Source organism: Sorex fumeus, unplaced genomic scaffold (assembly GCF_029834395.1).
Source record: "Sorex fumeus unplaced genomic scaffold, SorFum_2.1 ptg000047l, whole genome shotgun sequence".
NCBI classification, from domain to species: Eukaryota; Metazoa; Chordata; class Mammalia; order Eulipotyphla; family Soricidae; genus Sorex; species Sorex fumeus.
Window position 1 is genome coordinate 47860271 of NW_026606104.1, and position 6206 is coordinate 47866476.

The following is a 6206-nucleotide window of genomic DNA, read 5'->3' on the forward strand; positions in this document are numbered from 1 at the left end:
ACATGTGATACACAGCCAGAGCCACATCTCCAGTCACAGAAATTTTGTTTGTTTGTTTTTGGGCTACACCCAGCAGTGCTCAGGGCTTACCCCTGGCTCTGCACCCAGGGATCACTCCTGGCACTACTTGGGACATTATATGTGGTACCAGGGATCAAATCAGGGTCAGATGTTTACAAGGCTATCTTTCCAGCCCACAAATACTTACCTACAATGAAAATATTCTTTTTTTTTTTTAAGGAATCTTAGTAAAAAGAAATGGAAATGGCTATGAAGATAGACCTTCCAAGGACTTTTGCGTGACATTTTTGCTCTCTCGGTTTCATTTTTTTGTTTGTTTGGTTTTGGTTTTGGGACCATAACTGGTGGTGGCTAGGTGCTATTCCTGACATGGTGCTCTGGGGACCCCCATGAGGTGCTAAGGATCAAACCCAGGGACTAGCCTGCAAATTGCTCTCAGCATGCTGAGCTGTCTTCTGGCCTATTCTGACATTCTCAAATGACTCTTCTACCTCACCACTCAATTTCTCTGGCTGTTTACTCCCGTGATCCTCTTCAGTGACCCTTTGATCTCTTCAGATCACTGGGTGCAAAGTATAGAACTTTACATTTGAGGACCAAAGAGATAGTACAAGGGTTAAGGCACTTTGCACAAGGCCAACCCCAGTTTGATCCCAGCACAGCAGTTGGTCCCCTGAGAACGTCCAGGAGTGACCCCTGAGCACAGAGCCAAAAGTAAGCTCTGAGTACCAATCACCCGGTATTACTAGTCAAAAACTTAGCATTTAAGATTTCACTATGGTTCTCAACTGTGGGTGGTTTTACCTCTTCAGAATATGTTTGCCTATGATGGGGGTCAGAGCGATAGTACAGCAGGTGAGGCCTTGCACATGGCTGAACAGGGTTCAATCCCCAGCAGCCCATATGGTTCGCCTCTCCTCCTCCCACCCCCAGTATCACCAGGAGTAATCCCTGAGTGCAGAACCAGGAGTGACAGTGTGTGTCCCCCTTTCTCCCCCAAAAAGATGTTTGCCTATGAATGGAGAACATTCTTTTTTTGTTAAAACTTGGGACAGGTTTCTTCAGGCTCCTGGTGAGTAGAGGTGAGAGGCAGCTAAAGAGATCATTTTTTGTAAGATTTTTTGGTAAAATCATTCTTTACAGTTGTAAGATCGTTCCTTACAACAAGGAACGATCTAGTCCAGCATGTCAAGAGTCCCGTGGTACAGAAACCCAGCTGTCAGATAAAGTAGGATTTTAAAATGGGTCTTTATGGGCTGCTGAGATAATACAGTGGGTAGAACGCTTTCCTTGCACACTGCTGACAATGGGTTTGATCCCAGGCATCCTGTATGATCTCCTGAGTTCTGCCAAGAGTAATTTCTGAGTGCAGAGCCCAGGAGTAACCCCTGATCATGATTGGTATGGCTCTAAACCCCCAGAAAGGGTTTTTAAAAAGTGAACTTAATTTTGTTTTATAGCTACCTATTAGCTTCATAATATTTTTATTTATTTATTTTTTAACGGAGGCACAGCCAGCTATGCTCAGGGTAATTCCTGCCTCTGCACTCAGGAATCATTCCTCACAGTGCTCCGGAGACCATACAAGATGCTGGGGATTGAACCCAGGTCGGCCATGTGTAAGACAAATGCTGCACCCTCTGTGCTATCACTCTGGCAGTAAAATGAGATAAAGCTACATGGTTCACAACTCGCCCAACAATTGATTTGATGTGCGATTTGGAAAAAGAAATTTTGATTCTGATTCATATATCCAGAATCATCACTAGGCCCTCTGACCTATGCAGTTTTTAAGTAGCAGAATCATTTTGAAGGAAAATAGAAGATGAATTTTATTGACACTCTTCTACAATATCCAGGGAGTATTGACCCCTGATAGATTTGGAATTGGTGTTTGGCATTGGTCATGACCGGCTTGTTGGATTCCAGTACTATATTTTTGTTTGCTTTGGTGATGCATCGCACCCGGTGATACTCAGGGGTTACTCAGGGCTCTGCCCTCAGGGGACCATATGGGATGCCAGGGATCGAACCCGGGTCAGCCACATGCAAGTCAAAGGCCCTCCTCACTGTGCTGTCGCTCCAGCCCAAGGATTCCAGCACTCTTGGAGGAATTCATTCCCCTTGTCTCAAGATCAAGAGCACACACTGTCCTCTCTTACATTGCTGTTCACATTTGGCAGCATCTACGTGGTTCACTTTGTAGTTGGAAATGTTTCCTTCCTTTCCTTCTCTTTTGTTGTAATGATCAGGGGTCAGAACTACTGGGTGTTAGTGTTCACACGCTTGAGCTGTGGTTCTCACCTGGGTTGCACAGTTGCAGTGTCACATACTTTGTGGTGGTGCCAGGGATCACCCATGGCAGTGCTGTGGGGATTGCACTCAGCATACAGGATGGGGCTGGGGACCCATCTCTAGGCCTTATGCCTGCCAGGCAGCTGCTCTTATCACTGAGCCACATCCCATGCTCATGGGAACCACATCTGGAGGTGCTGAGGTCTACTCCCTATTCACTGCTCAGGGAACCATGCTGGAGTGCCAGCATTTGAATGCAGGCCTCCTTCATGTACTCAGTCCAATGAGCTAACTCTCTGACCCTGATTTTTTTTTATAAGAAATAAATTCAGGGGCCAAAGCCATAGTATAGAGGGTAGGAGGACACTTGCCTTGTACACAGCTGACCCAGGTTCCATCCACAGCATCCCATATGGTCTCCCAAGCACATCCAGGAATGATTCCTGAGGGCAGAGCCAAGAGTAACCACTGAGAATTACCAGGTGTGGCACCCAAACAAACAAAAAGTGAATACAGATTGCTGGAGAGATAGTACGGTGGGAAGGATGATGCCTTGCATGCAGTCCACAAACGTTCGATGCCTGGCATACCAAATGGTCCTCCAAGGACTGCCAGGAGTAAGCCCTGAGCACTGCCAGGTGTGACCCCAAACCAGGGGGGAAAAAGTGAATTCAATTGATTGTTGGATCCAACATAATCGGTGAGTGATTTCATTTTTATTCTGAAATCTCTCTGGCACATTCAATTCAAGTTTACAGAGAGATATTTTTATCTTACTCTAGCTCCATTTTATAAATGGGTGCAGAATTCTTGGTTATAGAATAAGAAACAGCATCCCAGGGCAGTTGATTCTTGTGAGGGAAGAGCATAGGTTTTTCAAGTAAGAGGAAAGAATATAAATAAGGCCTGTACCTGTAATTAATTAAGAAATAACATTGAGGGGCTGGAGTAATAGCACAGCGGGTAGGGCATTTGCCTTGCACACAGCCGACTCGGGTTTGATTCCCAGTGTCCCATATGGTCCCCAGAGCACCACCAGGGGTAATTCCTGAGTGCAGAGCCAGGAGTAACCCCTGTGCATCGCTGGGTCTGACCCAAAAAACCAAAACAAAAAAAATAACATTGAGCATCTTGACTTTTGACATTTGGCAGAAAGATGTCATTTTGATGTATGTTGTATGTATGTATGTATGTATGTATGTATGTATGTATGTCATCCTGCAGAATGTTGTGAGACTGAGTGTTCTTAAGGTTCAAAATGCTGTGATGAATTTGTTGATGTTTCTTGACATTGTGATAACCCCCTCAGAGAGCAGGTAACGATGGAGGGCCATGTGTGCTGATTTGGAAAGCAGTGGGGAGGACTGACGTGGCCTATGGTCAACTGAGGCAGCAAACGGGAGGAGAGAAGTTTCCTGTTGCAGTTTTGAGCATCATCACTGTACTTCCTGATGTAGATTCTCTTATAAGTTGCCACGTGCTTTTGTGTGGAAACTAACTTTGAACCCTAGTGGGAGCACTTTATTCAGTGGCTTATGATGGGCAGTGTTTGCATTTCTGGGCCTAGAGGGCTAGTACAGCAGCTAGAACCCCTGCCTTGCATCTGGTCGCCAGAGCCTGCCTGAGTGATCCCTGAATGCAGAGCCAGAAATTATCCCTGAGCACTGTTAGTGTGGTCTCAAAACAAAACATTTGCATTTCTTCAGTATTTCACCCTATGTTCCTCGATGCTTTAGAGTACTGAAGTATTTCATTCTTTTCTTCAAATGATGACCTTTGATGTGGAAGGTATATTTAGTTGGTTTCTAACATGCCCTAAGTTTTGTTTGCTCGATTTTGCAGTGCACCAGGGATCCAACCTTGGGCCTCATATGTGCAAGGCAAGAGTTCAACGACTGAGCTACATCACCAGCCTAACATATCCTAGTTTTAAAAGGTGACAGCAACTCTAAACATTGAAGTTTTATAATACAGAGCCTTCATAACTAAATGAGGACTTTCATCATCTGTTTCTACCATCCAGGTAAATAATTTTATGACTGCAAATTCTTCCTTGACAGCTGTGGTTTGGAAGAGCAGCTTTTTACCCATCAGTGATTTTTGGCAGCTTTGTCAGTCACTGCTTTTTTTGGGTTTCTTTCTTTCCTTCTATTTTTTATTTTATTTTGGGGCCACACCCAGCAGTGCTCAGAGGCTACTCCCAGAGCATTGTTTGGAGATTGCTCACAGATGCACTTAGAGGACCCTGCAGTGCCAAGAATCAACCCACACCTCCTACACACAGTCAGCACTCAGCCCTTTCTGCTCTCTCCCAGTCCTGTCAGTAGCATATTTATTATCCGTAGGGGCAGGGTGAGAATTATTGGTTTGGGTGAAGAAGGTACAGTAGTAACACATTTAGAGATTTTTTTTTTTTTTTTTAGTGATGACATCAATCTAAGAGGTACGCCTTGGTGGTGTACAGTGGTCATCACTGATCTGTCACGCAGAATTTGGAGGGTATTAGCAGACTGGGAAACAAAAAAACAGGCACTTGGCACCACATGGCCCCCTATTACTTCTGTGTATGGCCCAAAAGCACCGGCTTATTCCCAAAAAAGAAATGAGCAAATTATAGCAGCGTTGGTGTAGAAATTGGGCCTACATCTGCCCAGTGTCATGCCTTGCCTGGCTTGAAAGCCTCTAGTCTCCAAGGTGCAAGGGTCTTCAACAAGTGCACAGACAGACTCTAGGGGTCCCCTGGACTCCGGGAATATAGAGATATAGCTTCTTAGGTGTTTCTCGTCCTCCTAGTCCTCTCACCCCACCAATTAGGGGTCATTTCTAGCATAGGTAATGTTACCTAGCAACATAGGTAGAGATTCTTCATCGGGTTGCCAGGGTAACAGAGCTAGAAAGTTAACCAAAGGTTAGAATCTCACACGCAGGGGGAAAAGGTTCTATTAATCCTTTACCAAACAGCTGAGCATAATAATAAAACTCCATCTAGTTTCTATAAAATATAGTCAGTGGAATTCCTATTAAATTGTTTTAAAAATAAAAGTAAAATATAGCCAACATAAGCTTGCTCTTCAAATCCGTGTTCTCTCTTGAACACTTATGTCGCTTGTTTGTCTGTTTCTTTGCTTACTTATTTCCATTATGGAGAAGATTGTGTTCTTTCTTAAACACGTATTTCCTCTCTTTATCTCCTTTCACTTTTTTTCCTCTTTTTTTTTTTTTTTTGTTCTATAAGACCCACTGGTGTTTAGGGCTTCTTCCTAGCTCTTTGATCAGGGATCACTCCTGGCAGGGTTCAGGGGACCATATGGGATGCTGGGATTGAACCTGGGCCAGCTGTGTTCAAGGCAAGAGCCCTAACCACTGTACTATTGCTCTGGCCCTCTCACATCTTTCTAAGTAACTTCCGATCAATAAAATTTATCGAGGAGTAATCCCAGAGATAGTGCAGAGGCTAGGATTCTTGCTTAGCATGCGACTGTGACTGCAGAAACCCAGATTCGGAAGCCAGCACCATCAGGAATGATCCCTGGGTACAGAGCGGATGTAGTCCCTAAGCAGCTCTGGATGTGTGCTTCCCCCCAAAATTCTAAAAATAAAGTAAAATATAACCAATGTAGGGTCAGAGAAGGGATGTGGCTCAGTGATAGGGCGCATAAACTTGTATGTGTGGATCCCTGAGTTCAGTCTCTGACACTGCAAAAGAAATAAAACAGCCAACACTAACTCATTTTTCCTCCTTGAGAAATATTGATTCTGTGTGCTTAGTTGCTTATGATTAACATACTGGGTAAGAGTTAAATAGTGAAAAAGCTCTCTCAAAATATTATGTATCTTTTGGTGCTATCAAAGTACACAGGAAGGGTTTAGATATCTTTTTTTTTCTGGCT